This window comes from Pieris napi, chromosome 5 (genome assembly GCF_905475465.1).
Source record: "Pieris napi chromosome 5, ilPieNapi1.2, whole genome shotgun sequence".
In the NCBI taxonomy this organism is placed as follows: Eukaryota; Metazoa; Arthropoda; class Insecta; order Lepidoptera; family Pieridae; genus Pieris; species Pieris napi.
In genome coordinates, this window is record NC_062238.1 from 4,186,920 (window position 1) to 4,212,134 (window position 25,215).

The following is a 25,215-nucleotide window of genomic DNA, read 5'->3' on the forward strand; positions in this document are numbered from 1 at the left end:
CCCACGCGATAAAATAAAACATCTTAATATGATTATATCAAGTTATATTCCAATAAATTTAATTTGTTGCTAAAACGCACCTGGTTTTTTAACTATGCATGTTTTTTTTATTTTTTATTTAACACTTGCAATATTACAAAACTATAGGAAGTGTAGACGAAACGAAAGCGTGTTTCATTTGTGATTGGTTAAACGCAAAGTGAACGTGTCGCGTGTTTGAGATTTACCTAAAGGCCAATCACAAACAAACGAAACGCGCTTTTTCTTTCGTTTCACTCTCTCATTCCATTAGGAATATTAGGAAGGCAACTATCCTTAACAGCCGATTTCTTTTAACGCTAGTATTAATATTTATTATTCAACTACTAATAACTTTTCATTTTAAGTAAGAGGTTGAACCGAACAGCCTAAAATTCTTAATTCTTAAGTCACTGCGTAATTATGTTTTTATTTAAAATATTAAATTACAATTTATATTAATTAACGAAGTTATAAACACTGTTGCAAGATTAATCTAATAAAACTCACACATCAATCTAGATTTACGACACTGGTTATCGAAATTACCGGTTTTAATCAGACAAGGTCGTGTTTAATTGGGTTTTTACAAGGGCAGGTTTATTGCTTTTAAATTGTGGTCCAAACGTGGTGTGCTTAGTTGCGCCAAGTTAGTTTTATGACGCCTCAATCAACATTTTTATTGTACTTTACGCTTAGATAACCTTACGGAAGTTAGTTAAAAAGTGTTTGTATTTATTAATGCAAAATCAAAATACTTTTATCGAATTAAATAACTACTATACATTTTTTTCATTAATGTGTTATTAATTTTATTGCGTAGTAAGCTCTAAAAGTACCTATTAAATAACAATATTTATTATAATGTGAAAATTTGCGAGTTATTCTTGTTGTATTTAATATTACTGCTTTTTGAAGGATAATATCATAATAATAATCCATTTACGGGGTATGGAAATCATATTCATCATGAATCTACCGATTCGTTTATCAGTGTAAATTAATAAACTATAGGTACTACTATCGGACCAAATCCTGGCGGGCCTAATAGTCAAAAACAAATTACTGGTCGAATTCTCAACCGCCTTCTTTGGATCGTGTGAAGTCGGTGATAGTGAACAATGATATTTTAAGATCCTTTAAATTTTTTAACTATAAAAAAATTCTCGATCACATGTAGTTATGTACCTACCTAATACCCACTGAAAAATTAAAAGCTAAAATATGTAAAGCAATATTTGTAAGTCTTTAATACGTATGTTTTATATGTTTAGTATATAATCAAACTCTGCCCGATGGTTCGTTCTTAGAAAAACAAAAGAGATTACTCATCCGCTCGAACTCTATCTGAGAATTCCTCGAAGCTATCGCGCCTTAAGTAACGTCAGCAGCGACAATACACCATATTCATCTAGATATTGCCAATAACTTGTGTACGAAATTGTATTAGAGCATGCGTTTATTACATGCCTGATCATTACTACTTTTTAATTTTGGGTCATAAAATGTTGGGTTTTTGAGGGTATATTCATGGCCAAGTTATGATCATTTACAGGTGAAAATCTCAAGCATTTATATTTAAAATTTAATCAAGCTGTATATTACCCATTATATTATAATTTTCTTGAAATTATTGGTGTCCTCAACTGACCGTATTTAAAATTATTCAAACTCTATTTATCTTCATATCCATACAATTATTTTATATACTGAATGTTAAATAAAATATATAATTAATATATTAAACTTCAAACCACATCATTTATGCCTCGTTACCAATACAACACAAAAGAGTCGATTCCTAACCGACTATCCCTACCCACCCCAGTCAGAATAAGACGGAGAAAGTTTGAGTGACGTACCCCCACCCTGCCCCCTCGAGGATTTATGGCGCCATATTGGATTGGGACAAGATGACACGATGCCCGGATAATTTGGGCAACGCTATCACGTGACGGGACTGAAACAGCACTTTAATTATGATATTCTACAGTTTATACTTCGAGACTATCGAGTGTTTCAAATTGAGAAATAAACTTACGACCGAGACTATTTGGGTGACCGATTTAGTTGGGAATTTTGAATTTGGAATCTCGAATTGGAACGCAGTGCTGCATTCAACTGAGTGTATCTGTGAAACTTACTAACGCGTTTGTGTGTACTAAACTTTATTACAGGAAGAAGTTTTAAGACGTTATATTTTTAAAAATAGAATTTTCTTTGTTACCTGTCCTAATCTTATGGTGTGTACTTCATAATCTATATCCACTTTAAGATTAACAAACCATACAAGTTTTTATCTCTACGGGAAGAGCTATAATAACATATTCATAAGCTTTTTACCTCGAATGAAAGATGTTATAAACAAAGCGCTCATCGGTGTGGCAATAAATAACTGCCGGGTGCACGCACTCGCGCGCAGTGTCTCACTTGACACGCATGCGCCGGTTTTGCGTGCCAAAACCGTGCATCTATGCACGCATTTCGTAATATATATATTAACACGGAAAATGTAATATGAGGTATTTAACAAAGCTGCCATATATAAATAATTCACAGGAATTCTAACTTCCAACAGATGGCGCTATATAGAGATATCTTCAATAATAACAACTTTTATATAAAAAAATATTAACGCAGCTTAGATTCGAAGAAAATAATTTCGATATATTCGATATATTGGAATTTATACTTACATAATTCAACATCTGGGGGTATTTTTCTAGATATAAGTCAATCAAATCATATGATTAATGTACCCAACGATCGAAGCACTACTAATGACTTAGCACCCGATCTGCGAATTTGCTAAAAGAAATCTCGTTAAGATGACAATTTATGGTTTGTTTTTGCTAAATGAAATACTCGCGACCCGGGCTAAGAAGACCTTTTTGATTTCCTTAATGGAATCTTTTCGCTAGGGATTTTAACGATGCGTTCCATCTTACGCAAGTTGTAACTTAACATAGAAATTGTTAAATTATACCTATACATTGTCTGTGATTAAAATAATACACCAAACGCATTTGAAAGCTCGTTCTGTTTGGTGGACTATTGTCTAATACCTTTTATTAAACTATTTTAGTATTTAAAGTGATTTTAAAATGTGAAACTGTAGCCAACAACTTACTTAAATCATAATTTAACAACTTATGCTCAGACTCATTTTTCTAAGCTATTAAGCTGCAAGTGCTGCGGCATGCTAAAACAAAATTTTGTTTCAGGTTTCCTTTCACGTGTTACAAAAATTTGTCTATCACATACCCCCTACATGCCGGGAATTTAAGTAAATTAAAGAAGAACTTTTATTTCACATTAATCAGATCTTGATTACAAATTTTCTCCTACATTACTTAGATTTGGCAGAAACTTTTAAGCTGAGAACATTCATAGTATACAAAACCAAACATCGTAATTCCGGTAAAAGTTTCTTTGTAAAGCAGCGAGTCGGATGTATTTCAGAATTTATGACAAAGCGAATTTCTGTACCAGTTTCTCTTTTGTTTTTTTCACCACAACTCCTCGCTGCTTTCCATTAGTGAAAATGCGTTGTGAAAAGTCTGAGATGAAAATGAAATTGCAGCATGTGCTTTTCAGTAACACTAATGCATAGTTTTTCATTGCTAAACAGTTTTGTATCAATTTTAAGTAAAATAAATAATTATGATTATATTTTTGAAAATAAAACTATACTGTACCGACATATAGTAGCTACCTTATTTAGTTAGTATTCTAGCTTAAACAGAAGCTATGTTCTAATATATTAGAGATTCTAAGTAAGATAAATGATATCTACCTATTGTATACTCGTAGTACTATGAAATATAAATATTTAATTGATTTTAAACATATTATGAAGATGTATAATGAGCTTATATTATTTCAAAGGCTAAGTTTTATTTCCTTTTCATTAAACTAGGCCATAAGTCTGTGAGTAATGGTGAGGTCAATATATGTCATATAGTTTCGTATCGTAATCTACTTTAAAAACCCTGCTTTCATTCTTTTATTTTAAATTAATTGTGGTTTTCTTTTAAAAATGATAACATTATCTTATCATGTTCATAACTTATCTCTATCATAACTCCTCATTATTTTTATCAAAACTCAAAAGCGATTTATAACTCGAGCCACCCACGGGCATAAAAAACTACATTTTAACATTCATATCATTTCCTTTAAACATATGTAAATGAGGTGTATATAAGTGAAATCAGGTTGTTGAGGTGCGATCGGAGCGTTTCTTATTGATTTTAATCGGTTGATAATTTATTTTTATGACATACGACAAACCAGACATTTTAAACCGATTTAAGAGTATTATTACGCTTGGATATTCTGTTAGTTAAATGATGCTTAAGGCTCCAAATAGGTTTATTAAGCAATTATTGCATTCACATACCTATAATATTTATAAACTTTACTAAAAACCGCAAAATTCCAGTGTTTTAGAATAATAAAAAGTAAAGATACTTAATATTATATTTTGCCGTAACTGTATTAGGGAGATATTAATTAGAAGAACTAAAAATATCTCTATCATCATGTCAATGAAAACATCAATTACAACGATCAATTAACCAACACTTCTATTTACATTATCAGTAAAATCAACAAATTGTAGTACAAATTCATAAGTCTAAAAGATTAAATTATCGTTCATCATCATCTGAACAACTACCGTAGGTAATTCATCATCTAATTAATTCAAATATAACAATTAGCATGTATATAATTAGCAATGTTATTAATCAGAGTGATGAATGATTGATTAAATGAAATATTATATGTTGTTGATAAGTAACATGTCACATTAATTTTCTAATACAATCACTGAACCTCCATCAAATAAATGAATTGTTCTATTTTTATTTAGTTGAATATAAAATTAATGTATATAGGTAATCATGGTACCAAGTAGACCAAATAAAAAATTAAATAAAAACCACATTTTTTTTTTAAGTATGTTTCTAAATGTTTCCTAAAGTTGTCAGACACAGCAGATTGCTTCCTTTTTATAAACACGGTTCCAGACGGCTCACAAGTATATCGTATTTTAAAGAATTGGTACACTCTGGAAGTACCTACCCTGAGTTGAATCGGTTCGGAAATACTTCAGTACCTGGTATAATAACTATTAAGTTTATTTGCACTAGACTTATCATAATTAAAATCATCAATGCAACTGAAAATGTCTCACCTTTTCCTTTTTCTACAATAAAGTAAATGTTTTACTTATAAAATGCAACAATTAAAACGCCTGTATGCTTAAGTGTTTCGATATTCTGATTAAAGCTTAGGCAACCGCCACTCAAGTAATTCGTTTGTACCTTTTGCACCATTTTCCTGCTAAGTTTTCCTCTTCACCCTCTCAGATTTTCTACAACTTTGAACTCCTCTTTGTATTTATATTTTACAGCACAAAGTTTGCCAACTATACACATGCCAAAAAAGAATAATGCAATGCAAACGTAACCTCTGTATTTGCTTACAAATATACAGTAAAAAGATCAAAGAATGGCAAGACTTTTAAACTATTATATCAATATTTTACCATGGAGAGTGTTCAGAGGAGTTGTTCGGATTAATACCTGCAGCTGACTTTCATCATCGGACGTCGAGGCAGAATACGAAATTCCACCTGTATCACCTCGACGTCCGCCGTTCCACAACTGAGCGTTTTTCAAGGCAGAATTTGCCGCGCACCACCACTTTGTGGAATCAGCTACCCACTGAAGTATTTTCGAACCAATTGTTTGCTTTGACTTAGTGTCCTTCAAGAAAAGAGCGTACCAATTCTTAAAAGGCCGGCAACCCACTCGCCAGCCCTCTGGCATTGAGAGTGTCCATGGGCGGCGGTATCACTTAACATCAGCCTCCTGCCTGTTTGCCCCCCGTTCTATAAAAAAAAATGTAACACAATGCAATTAACAAATGAAGTACACAGGTTTTAAGCACTGGGTGCATCTTAGTCAAGGAAGACATAGGAATTCATTAATCGAGCTAAAAACATTATCCAATCAATCGATACAAAAACAGCTTTATTCAAAGACCAAGAATGCTATATAAGTGGTTATGTACTGTTTTTGTCGCGCGTCGCTCTATTTTCTATTTATTTCGTTCGCCTCCCGTGGCTTCCGTTTCTCGACCACTCCTGCTTTGTTCTTCCTCATAATAAATAATAAACGCTAGTTACATTCGGGATATTCGTTAAGCTTTTATTTAGACAAAAGAAGTCATAAATATCTGACTATTCGCATTGGCAATGAGTAATGTTTACGAAATAAACACGAATCATTTTATTAACCTAAACCTATGTAACAGTACAAAACCCTAGATAAATGCCGCTTTAAGTACATTGAGGCCAATAGTAGCCTTAAATTATCTCACGCATATTAACTTCCATTTAATTATTACGCATCTATACATTCTTAAAATGAAATATATTTTTTTAATACCATTAAGGCAACCCGGTCAATGAAAAACCAAACCGATATTACTATTTAATATGCAGATATAATGCAAAATTATATTTTTGATTTTTGTAGCAAACTAAATAAATGATTTATTAACAATGTATTATAAAAATTGTCAATAGATTTCACTGCGCACGCGACCGTGCACAATGTATTTCTGATAAATAGATAAATGTTGTTAGTAGGGCTAAATGATATCAATACAGTGATTTATAACCATAAAATTCGTTTTGCTTTTCGCAAAATGAAAATAGATGATAAATCATTCTGTATTTTATTATTTTTTAATTAATTGCCCCATCCTGAAACTACAACAATCTAGTTTTAAAATGTCCACTATAAATAAAAAAAGGTGCGTGTACTTATGTACGGGCGTTATACTTCTTTGGCATTATTAAAAATAGTTTTTGATTGCATGCAAATAATAAATTACAATTAAATAATCAAAGCCTGGAAAAGGAGTCATTATAGTGAATAAAGTTCAGTTTACATTTGAAAAATTAAATAAATAAATATTTATTATTATTCTCTTACATTAAGTATAAATTCTATTATATTTTTCGAATGTTGTTTTTAAATTATGTCCAATGCCGTAGCATCTTCCGTGGGCAACTTCATTCTGTTAATTTTGGGTCACGGTGCGCGCGCATCGTAAAATTTCACTCTCATCAATTTTTCATAACGCGCCTAAAGAAGTATAACTTCAAAAATAATTATAGCGATCCTTCAATTTGAAAGAACTAGCAAGTCTGGTATTAACTTTGGCAGAAAACAATACCTTACGAAATTATATAATACTAATGCTTATCTAATTTTAACTGTTAATTTTATGGCGTTAAAGCTCTACCTACCCACTGTTCAAAACTCTATACAACCTACCAGATACAGATTTATATGTATACTTACAGACTAAACACAATCATTTATCCATAATACCTTACGAGACATACTATAAAAGATATTCCATAATGGATAGCGAAAGAATCAATTTTATTGGTAAAACAAGCGTCTGTTGATTTATGTCCTACGAACGTGTTCCTACGATACCGTGTCAACCGTCGAGTTCGCACCGCGCTGTATTTCTAGATAGTTCTTTGTCCTATAATACCTTATTTATAAGCTTTTAAAATAGTACTAATGCTAGGAGACAATGCCGTAGCATCTTCCGTGGGCAACTTCATTCTGTTAATTTTGGGTCACGGTGCGCGCGCATCGTAAAATTTCGCCTAAAGAAGTATAACTTCAAAAATCTTTTTAATCAAGTCACACTATTGGAATGCGTATTTTTATTCAATAGAATTTGTGGGTAAACACGAAAAAATGCTTAAAATAGCTTAAGTTACGATAAATTTATTCGAACTTTAAAAGAACATACCTAATATTTATTAATAAAAAAAAGCCAGTATGAATCTATAAAGTTCATTTTATCTAAGAATCTATTCAAATATAGACAGGCTTTTAATGTCTATGTTATCTTCATAATTCAAAATAAGTACCCAATTTGTAGATGACAGTAAGTAGGACAAATACATATTCATTAATCATTAATTAAGTTACATTAAAACCTTGTACGAATTCTTCAAATTGTATCGAATAGTTTAACGTAATGCAATACAAAATGTTTTATTAAATACCAAAGTTCCATCATATATTAATGCAAAAAGTTTTGTCGATAAGCATCTTAACAAATTCGTTATAGACCATTTTATGCAATGGCAAAAATATGATGGCATTTATTCATTTTGCTGAATTAAACATTTTTATTAAAACCGGAAGTCAATTGAATTACGATTGCTAATAGCAATGAATATTTTTAACTGGGACGATTAATAATAAATGAAGTCGTTTTCCTAATATAAATAAATAAATAACTCTATAATACATAGTATATAATTAAAAAGACATTATAAAGATTTATGTACATATTTCGTCAGTACTAATAAATATATTACTTTTAATTACAGTATAATTTTACATTCAAGGAATATTTGGTTATACGAGTCACTTGGCTTTATATCCCATGACTCCTAGATGGGGCTGAGGACGTCCACAGTGAGTCTCCGTTGTGTTCGGTCTTGAGCGCCGTTTTCGGCGCGCTCCAAGACTTTCCGGCTATCTTTGCCTCATCTGCAACTATACGTCACCAGGTTTCCTTCCACGCTTCCGCTTTCCTCGCGGGTGCCTATCAAGCACCTGCTTGGGGATGTAATTGGAATCTCATCGGAGTCTATGACTATCAGCGCTCCCTAAATTGTTTATATGTTAAAGATAGTTTTGATTATTTCTTTAATAAGGCCTTGAGCGCACCCAAATTGAGTCTGAATAAAATATATTGTTGCAGTTTCAATATTCATTTATTTTCTTATATAAAATTCCATAGATGTGTTTATTGACAATCGTAATAATGTATAGGTTAATAGTAAGTACACGCAAAACGTTTTGTACTCACAATCGACAACTATTAATTTACACGTTCACTTGCCAATTTGCTGTACTTTTTTCTCCATTTGTCATCATTAGCGTACTTGGAATAATACTTCATCAACATACCGTTGTCTGACGCTCTTCGGAAAGACATAAATTACGGTAATCCACTTTTTTTCAACAACAAACGTTGTGCTATTGAAATTTTTCTTCAGTTCAAACCTGCACTAGCCACGCTTCATAAATTCCGACATTATCATCTATTACGAACGTAAAAGTATATGACTAAAATATCTTGAGGAATAAAAACTGTACTGCATAATATTATAGCAAATAAACAAGAAATTACCAAACAATACACGGCTTCTAACGAGCCGGTGCCTTTACAGCCAGTAATTATAGAGTGACTTGATCTATTTATGTGTTTGTCGCTATATTAAATATAAGGACCAGTGTCAGAAATACCCTCGAGCGCAAATTCTAAAAGGATTAAGGTCACGTATATTGAATAACAGAGACACAGATATGCCATTTTCGTGACTTAGATATAAACCTGATAACTCGTACGTTGCTAAACTCAATTTTAGTGTCGTAATATAAAGTATGGTTGACCAATTGAGCCAGATTGAAACGGTTACTTGTTTTCGAAAGGTTTCATCAGTATTGATTGGCCAATTAACTTCTAAAACACTTCTGAACCGCCGTCAATCATTTTAATTAGTTCGGTGTGATAAAAGCTACAAACCTAGCCACAAATCCACGTTCGGCTTAAATTTCTAACGGGTCGTCCGGACGGCTGTTTAAATCAAACTTGATAATACGCGGGATCTAAAAATAAACCGCGCGCGATCACTTCTCCTCCTCGCTGTAAATTCACTGCTAATTTACAGCCCCACACCGCTATAAATAAATAAATATTGGGCTACAATATATCCTCTACTGACAAAGTGTGGCATTGTTTTGTCGGTCTTGTCATAACAGATCCTTCGGGAGAGCACTTAGGAATAACCAGCGGTATCGTGGATATTCTACAGTGAATATTATCGCTTGCTGAATAGTGCTGGCATATTTAGATTATAATTACAATTTCTCTTTCGGCCAACTGTCATTGTGAACAATGGTAGGAAAAATGTAATTTGATTCACCTCAATTAATTTCGGCGCCTACAAATTATTCCGCCACTTTCGACGGTGGAAAAGTTATTGAGTGCCAAATGGATTGAAGCTGCGGAACAGCCGGGTTGTCTGCTCTCGTGCCAGGTCTTTGGTGGTTTTAAAAGAAATTCTTAGACATTGTTGCCGTTTATCTTTCGAGCGGGTTAAATATCCGACGAATTTTATTGCATGTCCTTGAAATCCTGTCTCACTCGCCTTTTTTAAAGTATTTCCTGTCCATATTTTTTATACAGTTGTTAGTACAGGTAGTTTATTTAATATGTTCAACTACTCTTGCGAAAAATTGATTTACTACGAATTGAAATAGGTCAACCCAAAGCAACCACAGGTCACATTAAAGTAAGCATCACGTATTGTCTTTTTTCTCTTACCCATAATTCTCTACTGTCTTATTACACCAGAATATCCTGTAAGAGATTACTCTTTCACGATCACTCGCACTCTATAGTAGTTACGCAGTCTTGTCAATTGTGAATTTATAAAAACCTATTGTGAATAAAGTTTTAGATCAGATAAGGATTTAAATGAAAGCGAAATTGCGCATATTTCTCAAATCTAGTATGACCTTTAAGTTCATTAGAATGTAAGAAAGTAGCAGCTGCTTTTATCGTTAAATCAACTTGCAAATACAAAGGGCGAGCTTAAAATATGTATTGTAAGATTATCATTACTCAAATGGTCATTAATGTATTTGTAACTATTGCCGTTAATTCTAACGACTTTGAATACTCGGCAATATAAAATCATTCTTAAAAAGAAGTCTTACAACATTATATAATTTAATTAAAAATTAATCTGTGTTTTGATGTACTTTTGATATCGATAAATAAATACGTTCACGACGCGTTTGGTTATTAAAATATTCTGATATATAGTGCTTCTTAATCAAATAAGATGTGTATTTATAACTGAAAATAAATTCTCAATTATGTAAAACTATACGACTTGACGTAGGGAATCCATCTATTGAAATATCATAATGTTGCCAACGGGCGGAGCGCGGTTGGTGCCAAGTATGGCGGGCGCGTTAATGTAGCGTCCAAATCACAAAATGCTCTTATTGTACCCAGTCTAGCCATTAGTTGATCTATGTGGACACACACGGTGCATGTCAATCTGTACGTAATGATTAAAATTGTTGCATCTACCGTTCGGATATGATTTGATGGCAGACTTGTCTTCGAAGTGTGCCAATAATTTGACAACGGAACGCATTTTACTGTGTCTATTGTTGATCAACGTTTGAATAAAGTAAACAGCAATGCTTTATGACTAATATTCGATTGCAGTGCATTTTTTAAAAGGAATGTTCTAATCACCTTCATTACTTACTTTTTAAAAGCACAGTAGGTACTTCTATCATGTGGTCTTAGGATATAAGTTGTGCATGTACCTACATGAATATTTATTCCCATCGCACAAATATACAGTATTTACAATATTAATAACCTACATAGTAATAATAATAATTAAAAATTGATAAATAGGAAATTTAAAACAAATTTAATTTCGCTGTATTGTGATTATTCTTAGCGAGGAAAACAACAGCTCTATCAACAGGGTCACCGGTACCAAGCGCCAACTTAAATCGTTAATTAGCGCGTTTTCTTATCTTTAAAATTTTATTGTTTTTAATTAAATTTTGATATATTCTTTTGACATTTGCATGTCAGGTTGATAGGTGCTTGGGCAGTTCACTGTAAATTATCCATCTTAGGTACCGCTCTTATGGAAAATGAATTTATATATAGTTAGAGAATAAATTGACAAGCCAAACTATAAATCTTTCGGGGGTTTGAAGTTGGATAAATATTAACCGTTTTAAATTTAGCTCAGAATAAGGATGAGACATAATTGTTACCACAGTCCAGTAGGTATATTCTTCAAAATCAGCCACTACTACAGCCACTACCGTAATGGCATTAATTTCTACTTTATAATAACTACGAGAATCTATGCTATGCTTTAAAGGTTTGTAAATTACCTTAGTATTATATCTTCATGAGAATAGCAAACAAGACTCAACCAATAGATTTATAAGAATGGTCTGGAGCTACTTCAAATCGATATTCATGATTCACTCGCTTTATTTTATTGCTACTAACGTGTTTGCAATATTAAATTTAAGATCACACACGTCGTTCTATCGGTTTAGCAAATCTATATAGTTTTTTATAAACTTTTCCTTGTTTCAAATTAGTATTCGGAGTGTAATTCAAATAATAATAGACTCTTAAGACTCTAAAATTACGAGACTTAATCTTCGTACAGTTATAATTGATAAGATCTTGAACCGAAAATTATTTAACAGTTACAGTATCAAATACGAAAACTCAAAATTCTCTTAAAGCTGGCTCAGATAAGTCCAAAAGAGTATGTGACAAAAATCACTATTGACTACCGTTTGAGAAAATTGCACGGAATTATATAAACTTATGCAATTTAGGTAAAACAAAAACAATCTAAATAACATATCTTAAAATGGATGGATCGATTTTGTACATCGGTAGGAAACCGCTCAAATCAGATGCCGGGATTAAGATAGGATATGTAACGATATGTATGTATAGGGCCCGTCATGTTTTATTTATCTCGTGATACAGTCGTGAGATCGCTCGCCACGTTTTTTGCCGAACTGCCGTCAGTATTGAGACGTCTCTGTAACATGCACTGTCTTGTCCCTACAAGCGACATGACACTAGCAGACATTTATTTTTCCATTTTTCTTAATCAGCCTTTACACGTTTTTCCTGTTAGAATACTGGTTTCTATTAGTTCGCTAGTCATGGCTACATATGTGTATAGAAAATACTGTTTGTGATTGTAGCTAACAAGTCCAAACACTGAAAAGCTTTAGAAGAAATTGCATTGCGAAAGAAGCATCTTTTTTATCATACATCCTCCATCATTTTTGCTATCGATACATCTGCCGGATGATATTAAAAATCCATTCATCACTCACAAAAAATAAGAATTCAGATTCACACTCAAGGACGGGGATTGCAGAATACTGAGACGTGGAGGTGTTTTGTATCCCACCCTCGCCCGCCGGGAGTCACCACCCTTTTGACAGGAAATGATTGTCTAATATTAGCTTTGTCATAAAGCTCCTCTGTTGGGATTTGAACGCTTACAATGACTTTAAATAGTGAAAAAATTAACAAAAATTTTGCAGTTATATAATAAAACCACGCATTCGAAATTCAAAAAATAATCTCGGGTCATTGGCCTCGTCTAGTCAGTGTCATCTAGATTTTTTATACATCCCCGATTAACAGAATGTCTAACGGACCGGAGTTTTATTTAGAATAAAATTTATGGTTCTATTTCGACTTTCGTCAACTAACGTTTGAATAGACGCTTCGAGATTTTGTGTGGGCCTGCCGCTGACAGATTTGTGAAATACACGTATCCGACACTTTACCGGGATATTTCCGTGCTATAAATCTGAACTAAATAAACGTTTATTGAGACGTTCTATATATTTTAAGATATTTTAAATTGGATGTGGACTGTCATATAACGCGCTTAACAAAACGAAACAAAATAAAAGCGAGATTTAGTTAAGAAATTGCACTTGCAGCTTCTTCATATATTAGGTCCTTCAAATAGTTATCAACTATGTGAAAAGAACCAAGGGAAAGAAGGAGAAGAGGGTCCCAATAAAAGGTGGATAGAAGTAATAGAAGTGTTAGCAGAAAGCGAATGCAGAAAGAAAGTCATGAAATTGGAATATCACAGAAATATTTGGAAGAAGTTGGACTCTAATCGTGAAGGGGTTCCGGTCAATGCTACTAAAGGAAGCTAGGATATTAGGATAACAAGAAAAAGTAATATAACTAAAGTAGTATATGCTACGTTTGTAATGATCGGAAATTAAACGGGATTTTATTATTATTATTTGGACATTCAAAGGCTAAATAATGGTTAGGACTATGTATCTCTGTCTCTTTTGAGTCGGTAGCTCATGTCTAAGCAGCGTGATCAATCTGATCTGGCCATCTTGTCCGCATCTGATCAGCACCTATCTTATATCAGTGTATAGTTTTAAGGACGGTGACCTTTTGCTTTCTGTGTTACCAACCACGATCAGTTCTTTCAAGTTCTCATCGCCTCTGTTGATTGTATGATCGAAATAAAACACAATTCGCTGTCGGCATATTGTAGACAGGCGAGTCCGTAGGCAGAGTTGGGTCAGGTTCGATGTATTGGTGCGCTTGGCATTCTTAGCATTCGCCTCCATCATCACATCTCAAAGGTATCAATCCTTTGCCCTTCTCAAGCCAAGATATTCCACGTTTCTATTGGAAGATAGGGAATACTAAAGTCCATATCAGGGATTATGTATAAACAAATGAAAATTTTACTATTTTTGTTCGAATAGCAATAACTGAAACGCGCATATTGTGCGATTCGCGTATAGATAACAGAAATAATGGGGTTCAAAAATGAAATTAATTCCAGGTTGATGATTTCAAATTGAAAAGTCACATCGGCTCGCGCCATAATTCATGATCCTGAAACGTGTCCGGGCGGCTGTGTCGGACAATAGGGTTGCCACCATTGTATTTGCGGTACGTTTATTGTCCGCACGTTATAGATACAAATTGGAAAATCTTTACGTAAATCAATTTCAGTTTAATATAGGTTTTGACTACCCCAATAGGTATGTCACATATAAATTAATAAAGAATTTAGAAGATTGTTTGAACTATCAAGTTTAACGAGCTTTGAAGGTTAAATACGTAAACTAGATTTAAAACAATATAATTTTATATTAAAATAATAAGTCTAATACGATCTTGACTATTATATTAAAAAATTTAATTTAAAAAAAAATTTAAATGAAAAGCAATATAACTTATAATTTAAAAAGTCCCTTTGCGTTTCCTTCTATGGTTTGGACACTCGCGTGAACAACCAGATTATATTTGGTATATTACGATATATTTTGTCTTTAAGATTATTTAATGAATATATAATTTAATTAAAATTCTGTTCAACCCTAAAGTAGGTTCGTTTTCACAGTCCTTTACCAGGCGACTCTTCCGCTTCACCACGCACTCTATCTCTAGAGGTGGCTGCTTCATTTTAATACATTTATATTCCATTAAGTATATAATATTTTATATGAAATACTTTATAAACAAGGGAATATATATACTTAATATTCAAAATTATTATATTTTTAAATATAATAAATTTGAACCTATAGGTATATATTTCAAAAAATTGTCCAAACGTGCAAAGCCTGTGGTCATATCTCTTTTCATCATAGCATAAGTATCATAAGACAGAATGAGACGAAAGATTACTCTACTTAATATGTCTATAAGCAATAAGACTAATTCAGTTTTTATAAGGGAATAAAAATAGACTATTAAACGCAATCGTAAAATATGTATTTATTATATTATTATTGTGTGCCATACAAGTTAATAACTATATCGATTATATTACATTCTGCTCTATTTTCGCAATTATAATCACATTTTAATTCAATTCATGCAACATGTATAGGTACATTTAATTTGAATTGTTGTAAAAATAAGATTTGTAGATACTTAATTCAAGATCTTAGGCAATTACCCTAAACTTAAGATGAATAATGCAGAAGTCTTGGGTTCTGTATATCCAAAATTGAAAGGTATATATAATGAATAATCTATATAGCATTATTTTAAACTTTCTGTTAATAATTATATTACATATGTATTATTTTAGATTAACGTTGGTTTTTATAAGATTTGGTTATGCGCTTCTTGCACTTTATAAATCATATTTCTTTATTAGTTTTTTTCCTTACTGGGGTTGCCTGGAAGAGATCGTATGTTAGCGATAAGGCCGCCTGTTGCATATTTTATAACTTAAAATATGTATTATGTTATTTGATTTCTATAAATGTAACGAAGTGTAAAAAAATAAATATACTCGCGCTAGCCATAGTAATTCTTGAAGGCAACTTAACGTAGGTATCGTATATAGCTTTGACATTACTAATTTTACCAGAAAACTATTGTATTACTAAGCTTGGACATTACTAATTTTACCAGAAAACTTTAACCCGTTTCGCATAAGTACTAAATGATTTTACTTTTCGAAAATAATTCTGCTCTTGCAAAGCTATGTGAAAAAGTTTTGTATGTAAATATCTACCGGTTCGTGTCAGGTCTCATGTATAATGCAGGCACTGTCATGAACATTTGTCGACCGCACTATTTCAAACTACTTTTACCAGAAAATAACTTGGTACAACAAGAACTCACGGAACATAATTACCGTATTGAAATAATTACGCTAACTTATAAAAAGTTGTATCGAATTCTTAAGCTACTGTGTTTAATTGCTAAGCCTTTTTATTAAATATGCAGACATTGAAAAATACGCTCGCATTACATGTTAATCCTACTAATTATTCCTGCGAGCTAATTAGAAAAAAACACAGTAAATCATTTTATCCACAAGTCTCAGCTATGTTTGTAATGCTATCGTACATAAATATAACGTCCTTATCAGACCTACAAATTTGCCATAAGTCAGAAAGAGAAGCAACTAGTTCAAAAACCCGGCCCGTAATTTGCCTGCACGAAAATTTCAGTCATAAATCATAATAGTTTTAGACAGTCTTGGGGTAAAAAATGAACCGAATTGGAAAGTGAATTGTAAGGCATGGCGAGGTTGGCCTGTTATTAGAGCAATTATGTTATTATGTTTGGCGTATCTAATCCGAAAAACTAAATTGGAGTCGCTGCCGGCAAACGCCCAATAGGTTCAATCATTTCTAGCCGTGGGTCGCACGAAATTCGTTGCGGAAGCAATAAGAAACATGAAAACCTCAACCAAATTATATGAAACCTAAGAATCGATCGAAAAAACTAGGGTGCGATTAAGTATAGTTTCGAGACCCTCATTTCGCTACGGCTCATAGTTTCGGACAAATTAAAAAGGGAGCTTGATGCTGTACATATTTCGTAGTTTCAAACAACCCCGTTGCCCTTTAAAATCCCTCACTTAACTCATATATCATTCGGTATGACCATAATTGAAGTGATGGATTTGACGTCGTTAGAATAAAAAGCTTAAAGCGAAGGAAAAAAAGCCCACTATGGTCTGAATATTTATCAACGATTGCCTCTTTCACAATTTGTATCTTTAGCATACATTGCTCGCAAAACAGGTTTACTCGTATGTTATGAACACGTTGTGTTTTCAAAACGCGCCGTCCTTTTGTATTATCAAAATATCAAACATGAATACCAAATAAGGGTTGGGACAAAAGAAAAACTGGCATGATTTTAATTTATGCGTAAACGAGTACATGAAAACGTAATAATAGGATCGTGTTTGGTAAATATATTAATGTAATAACTCTCTCGGGACATTTCAAAGTTGCCGGGGCCTATTTTCTAAAATTTCACGGTGGATAGATCATTCGGTCGTGGAAAATTGTTAACATCTTCATTATATTGAGTGGCTCTTGATTATGAATGGTGGACTTTTGTAATAGAATCGAGTGTCCAATTATTTTGTCTGAATTTGACCGCTGGCCATTGAAGTTGTTTCATAAAGACAATTTATTACTGCTGCATCTGTTGAAACACAAATTTGCACACATATTATTATTAAGCCCCTAAATTATCATATAGGACCTTCTTGAACATGTGATACGTTCTTTCGCTATACCTATATATGTTTCTACCCAATATTGGACATTGTATACTTTCTCGTAGAACTCAATGACCTTATTGTTTTCCAATTTTTATCTCAGCTATAATATTTAATGTTGTCAATGATATCAATAAATTAATTTTTATTAATTCTATTCAACTTTAGTTTATAGGGTGCATTTGCGTCATTATCATTTTAATTAATGTTTTTGCTGATATTTCTTCGTTAACTTTGTTTTTATGTTCAACGGTTATTACCTTTAGCTCTTTAGTTCTTGGGTCGTTAAATGAATCGTTTACTGAATGATTACATACATTTTAAACTTGGTTGCGTCTTAATTTCCCCGATCATTTTATGGTGTTTACAAACAATTAATCGTGTATTTAATAGAAATAAACTCGCGAATTATTTGAGGTCATATCAATGAACTTGACATAGGTTCCTTATTACACTTACATATCTATTCAAAACACAGCTGACCCGCACTATCTAAGCTAAGGAACAGATGTACTGAGGTCAATGATAAGAAGCCGATGACTTGGATTTGTCTTTCCCTCTAAGATAAAGAATAATATTTTATTTTATGACATTCGAAAATATAAACAACGGATATGATTTATTTACTATGTATTTTAATTGATTGTTTTATTTATTTACTTTGTTTTGTTTCAGGTAAGCTATGAACGAATGGAACAGATAAAATTGCAAGTTACCAGTCTCTACATTCGTCCAACAGTACGATGTTATCTAAAAGTGAATCCGCAAACATTTAAATCATTTAATTACTCGAAAACGCCTCCTTAAATCGCATCTTTCACGAATGTTAAATAAGAGATCATTCATCTGATTCCAATCGCAGGAATGAGGACGCATCTTCAGTATGCGCCCATCCGTAGCAACGTTGCATTCACACGCATTTCGCTAATCTCTCATGGGATCAGCTACATAGGCGCGTGTACACTCAATCATAACCGGCCATTTTGTAAAACCGATATACTTCACATTCTCTTTTGCAGTTAGGCATCATTTCGTCTGGCCACGCTAAAAGCACGCTGCATGTTCGCACTCCCACCCGGTACAACACAGGCGCGGAGTTCGTATGATTCATGAAACTCGCTTGTGAGAGTGCCCGCACGCTCGCGTTCGGGAAATGTCAGTGTAGTTGTGTCTATCGCACGCGGCGGTTGTCGGTGTGTGCGTGCCAACTCATGGCAGCGGACTATGACGGCTCGTAGATTTGACAGCTAGCTCAATGCGGGTTCAGACGTTCATTAAACGAGCGTAATTTCGTGAAATTGTTGACAGTTTACGTTAAAAAAGTGACGATCGTAGGCGCGCTACGAACTTCGCGGTTAATGAATTTGCGCGATTTCGCGCGCTCTTGAACTTGATGATGTCCGATTGAATTGTGACATTTCCGTTTGTTTTTGCTATTCGAAGTTATCATGTTGGCAATTAGGCACGCTTCGTCGGAAATCAGTCTGAGGGGTAACGGTATGAATAAAATATTACCCGCGGTTTGGTGGTCCCAACTAGTTGGAATGATATCACTTAAGTGTAAAAAATAAATTGGACTGTGACCTCATTTATTTAATAAATATGGCGAAACAGAGATGATATTAGATAGAATCAGTGATAAAGTTCGATGTGATGTAGGATTTTTAAACTATTAACTTTTTTGTGATTTCGTTTACATAGTGACTTCATGATTTGTTTGTTTAGTGTTAATTGGAAACTTTGCAACGTATTTAAATTCGTGGTAAGTTACATACAATTACCTCAAATTACAGTATACTTATCAAAACATAATACTGAGCACAGTAAGAAAATTTTTCATACAATTTAACATGAAAATTTATTGTATGATAAACAAATATAACGTATACCAATGAAATTAAAAAATAATTACTATGATTTATTAATCCTCTTATTATACAAATTAATGCATTTACCTCAAATATTATCCTTATCACTGCTATGTCTTATTGCCCAAGAAATTGTTGTTTAATAACTATACCAACTGAGCGTTCTTAGCATCGATTTTATACGTCCATATCGAGATTATACATTTAATCTAAATAAATATTTACAATATTCTTTACCTACATAGTAATAATTATGATTAAAAATTGGTAAATAGAAAATTTAAACAAATTAACAATGTATCGCTATTAAAACGAAAAATCTTATTTGAATATCATATACCTATCTCGCATTCTAACTGATTATACAAATCTAAAATTTTCCTTATTTTTTGCCATGGCAACGTACAAAAAATACCTACTTTGAATTCCGCATAAACACATAATGTGCCCGTGACGTCACAAAATACAGATATTAATAAAACTTATTGTGTTGTCGACAGTTCCTTTAGGAGTTGCCGACAGGTACCAGGGACATTAATCAAAAAGTCATTTGAAGGACCAAATAGAGATGTAGATGTTTTAGCACCGCCTTTGATCATCAATCAACTTTTTACTTTACCCGGAAGGTTGTATATATGATTATTTAACTCAATTTTCCATTTGGAAAATTCCGCCAAAGTGCGCACGGAGAATCGTAAATAATTAAAGGATTTTCATTAGGTATATTAGTAATAAAAATCCTTAAATTATATACGATTCTCCGTGCGCACTTTGGCGGAATTTTCCAAAATTGAGTTAAATAATCATATATACAATAATATAACATACACTACAATAAAAATATAACAATACAATCAATATACCTATTAATAATATTTATATTTGGGTAAAAAAAACAGTTTAAATGTCACGTTTGAAAAAGCTAGTATAATGAACCATTTTCTTATATATTTTTTAGATAAACATTTTTAGTAAACCAATGAATTTATATGTTTATTCGTTTATTAAAACTTTGTAGGTACTAAACATACATATAGTAGCTAGCATTAATACATTTATTATTCAAAAATAAATGAGTTGCAATTTAATATATAATTATGAATATTTAATGATATTGTAATGTCTAGATTTGTATTATATAAATTATAGTAGCTATGATAAATTGTCTACATTAAATTAAATTATTGTCCAGTTTAAATTAGATATTACTAGTGATATTAGTTGAATATTAATGAATTAATCAGAAAAAATTTAGTTATTCAAAGCCGATTTATTATTATTATTGCGATTAGTATTGCGTTTTATGCAGGTCTTAAATTTAGTTTCTATATAAAAAAAATATGTGCTTTCCATCCCCCATTAGAACTTCATACATCTTATAAACTCATCTAAACTTTATAAGGGTTATTTCATCAATTTTTATCATTTGTAGATATAATAGTAGTAATCTAATAATTAAATTAATATAATAAATAACTTAGAAATTATAGGTTTTTTGCAGAATAGAAGGAAATTTAGTCAAATATTTATTAAAATAATGTGCACTGTTTTTTACTCTCCTTTTAAATTATACAAAAGTATACTTTACAAATGTGTTATTTATTCGCATTAAATAGGAATTTTAAGCCCATTTTAGTGAAAATCCAAGGTCCATGAGGCAACGTCTGATAAGAAATTATTTAAATTTAACTAAACACATTATGTAAAATGCTAATTTAATAGAATAATTAGCGAAGTGTAACAATAATATTTTCAACCATTTTTCTATTTCGAAAAGAAGCTTCTCGAAATTGTTATTTAGGTTACCGATATTTCAAAACTCTTAGGAAATTTATATTATATTTATTTTAATTTCATGGCTTGAACTTATAAACTGTATAGCCATTAAATGAAAATATACATACGAGGGAGGAAAATAGGTTTATAAATTACACAACTATTAATTAACGTCCTTTTTGAAGCCCCTTCAAACGCATAAGATTTTTTAAGCAAACGTTACTCCTTCCTAATTATTTATTATATATTTTACAAGTGTTCAAGTAAGAAAAGAATCAAGAATAACATAAATTATGTGGCCTTAAGCTAAAAGCCTCCCTAATCTTTTACATTCTCACTGCTCACTCTCACTTATTAAGCTTCTTGAATCTTGCAAAAGAACACAAGATATAGACCTGGAGTATACAAAGTTTTAAAGTTAGATTATTTAAAAACATCCTTTTTGTACCTTACCTACCTATGACCTTATAAAGCCTTCTATATTTATTCTGAGACAAAATGTCTTCCTCTAAACGATTTTACTATCTGTACACCATGTTCTTTTACCCTAAATATAAACAATAAACATAATCTGAAATTCATGCAATTAACATACAAAATATTCTTGTTGTACTCTAGGGGCTATTATTGTAACGGTACCTTTCACCGCTATCTACTGACCATCACATGGTCTGCTTTTCGACTGCCTTAATAAAACTTCATGATTTTAATGTGTAGCAAGAGATGATGCGATAATGCGCCGTGACTGAGATCACGACTTTCTATGTAGAGAAATCATGACGGCTTTTTTGAATTCGGCACGCCCTTGGAATTCCAAATTTAAATTGATGGATTAGATTTTGTCGTACATTATGAATAAAATAATATCTTACTAGGTACTGTTACGGTTACAAAGTTTCATTTGATGATCTGTAAATTGATTATATAATCATTAATCAAGTCATCATCTATCAGTGAATATTCACTTGCTAAGAATTAATAATTTTATACTCTTGTATACGAGTAATGGTACAGTAATACAGTGATTGATATATAACAGAAATTTAAACATATTTAATTCTGTACTATATATTACATTGACATAAACTAGAATTTCGGCACATTGAGGCAATTCAAATTCGATACATTTATATAGGTAAGGTTAAGTTAGCACTCGCATATTATTATAGCGTATGTTTATAATAAAGCCAAGTACATAAGAAACACAATAATTGATAAATGTCTACGTTATTGAAGTGCCCTTTTATACGTCAGACTTCGGACCATTATCTTATCAAACCCCAAGAAATACAGCTACAATGGAAAACATTCCAGTGCGTGATTCTCTCAAGTCCCTGATGTGGTATGTTACTGCTTCTATTATTAATAAATTAACACAAAATAATTATTATTTAATCACGCTTACAAATAAGCTATTAATAGTGATGAACTTGAATTTGTTTCGTAAAGACGGAATAAAAATTCGTAATAGACATATAAGATAAGTAAATACTTTTTACGATTTATCCAAACGAAGTCGAGGAATTAAATAATCTTTAATTATTATGAATGAGTTTCAATGGAGCCGAGTTGTATTGTTTGAAGTGATAACGCCTACCTCCGTATCGGTAATTTAATATCATTTGTACATGTCAACAGCTCCCACAAACGGAACGGTGGTCTCATTAAATATTTTAATTAACTTTCCACATTCACAAACGTCTAATATTTATCAGAATGGAAAATTTAAATATCGAATTTGGTAACATTTTATAAGCATAGATATTAGAATTTTGAAGTAGTGTAATATAATAGATAGGTACTATAGGGTTCACAGATAATAAATATTAATTGGTTTCTATAATTTCGTTTTAGAATGTTTTATCACGCGTGTATAAGCAAGAAATGAGTAATATTCGTCAATTCGACTGAGGGTCTTTCAAGAAAAGAGCGTACCAATTTTTAAAAGGCCGGCAGTACACTTGTGAGCCTTCAGGCAATATGTGGTACCTATCCAGCCCATTTGCCTCCTATTACATTAAAAAAATAAGGATAAATTGTTTAGTAATATTTGAGCCTAGAAGTACCTGCATTTATTAACTTAATATTGAGTTAATCTACCACGTAATTTCAAGTTAGCGACGTCAACTACGAATATTAAACGAATTCGATTCTTGATATTTACTATAGATATTGGACAATTTAATTAACTATTAAGTTAATACTGAAAACGGTTTTCGTACTACAGGGTATATGCTGTCTTACAGACCTTACCTATACCTAGCAGAAAATCATCTCGAGTTTAATAAAAATAAAACTTCTACTGTATATTTAATAAGATACTATAAGTAATTCAACATCTTAATATATTCATTATTTAAAGTATAGTATACTAAGGATATTGCATTAGGTATTGGTAAATAACTTGAAATAGCCAGCAAAAACCTTGATTATTTATGACGCTAGAAACAAGAGGCATTTGTCAACGTACTTATAATGAGAGATGTCAAAACATGACAAAGTAGTATGCATCAAAGCCTCAAACATGACTCACAAGAGCGAATTACGTTGCCTTGATAAATTATCGCTAAATAAAGATAATCGGCCGAGGATTGCCGGTTTGACATGAGAAGTCGGGGATATTAATGTGTATTATAGGTCTCGGAACACCCGCTCGTTTGTACGGCGAATTTGTAAAATTATCGACCGATTTGAATATTAATCTTGAGTTTGATGTATCGAATGTTATTTTATCCGTATTACAAGCGATCAGAATTATTTTGCACAAAACGGTTTGGATTTTTTATTCTACGGTAATCAATAATAACAGTCTTATAATTTATGATGTATAAAATATATTGCGTTCAATTTAATTAAGAAATGTAACCAAGCGTCAAAGGTCATAAACCTGTAAGCTTACCCGAAGCTCCAAAAATAATACGAATGGAATTACGTTAAATAATAGTAATTATTTGTATGAAATACATAGGCAGTATTGTAAGGGAAATAAAAGAATAAATACTTCAAGTATTATTCGGATCTATACAAATTATTGGGAGATTACTTTCAGTGTCTAACTATCGTAAGACATGTGGTACTGAAGTAGGTATCAAAATATTTAACTTTGTACTTTGACACAAGGGCGTTTATGAATAATAATTGTTTTTTAAATTTAAAAATAGAACCTTCACTGGTTTAAAATTCGAAGGCTTCATTAAAATTTTCAATATATTATTTACTAATTCAATGTTATATAATTAAAAAATGTCGTTCCTTAATTAGATATTACTAAGGCCCTCAGGCTGTATTGTAATTAATCGCTGTAGTTGGTAGGTGTCGCTTGAAATAGCCGACATATTATTTATGTCGTGCGACATTATTAATCTTTATAACGTATTATTAAATCATACAGCCTTAGAGAAAACTAATTGTTAAAGAATTAAGGTTTTAAAAATTTTGGGTATTTTGACATTTGATCTAGTAAATTTATGTTTAAGTACAATATTCTATTCTGATTATTTGTTAGCATATATAGTGTAATGTAATAGTCTTGTCAATCGAAGTAGTAGGAACTTATCTTTAAAAAGTAATTTTAAAATAAGAATGGTTTTAAATCACCCTCACACAAAAACTAAAACAGCCAGCCAACATTTATAAGGAGAACTTTTTATTTTAGTAATATAATATATAGAGTGCGCTTATAAATACTTTTTACACCTACATTAAGGGATGGTGTTCTAAATTTAAATTTAATACTATGATAAAACTGCGCGCCGTTTTTGATGAATATATATTTCATATTGATTTCTACCTCATACAACTAAAACAGGTGCA

At 31.9% G+C, this 25,215-nt stretch overlaps 1 protein-coding gene across 8 annotated transcripts in view; it reads left to right on the plus strand.

The window, feature by feature from the left end:
- LOC125049434 (homeotic protein antennapedia) overlaps nucleotides 1–25,215 on the plus strand; it is a 151,166-nt gene that overhangs the window by 100,732 nt on the left and 25,219 nt on the right. The window contains exons 1-2 of one of the 8 annotated variants that reach the window (XM_047648728.1): nucleotides 18,915–19,520; nucleotides 20,127–20,252. The exons of 6 other annotated variants lie outside the window; for them this stretch is intronic. The gene's annotated coding sequence lies outside the window, so the exon portion shown is untranslated. Of the gene's footprint in view, nucleotides 1–18,914; nucleotides 19,521–20,126; nucleotides 20,253–25,215 lie in introns of those variants that run through there. One more of the 8 variants, XM_047648722.1, reaches the window with a different exon arrangement.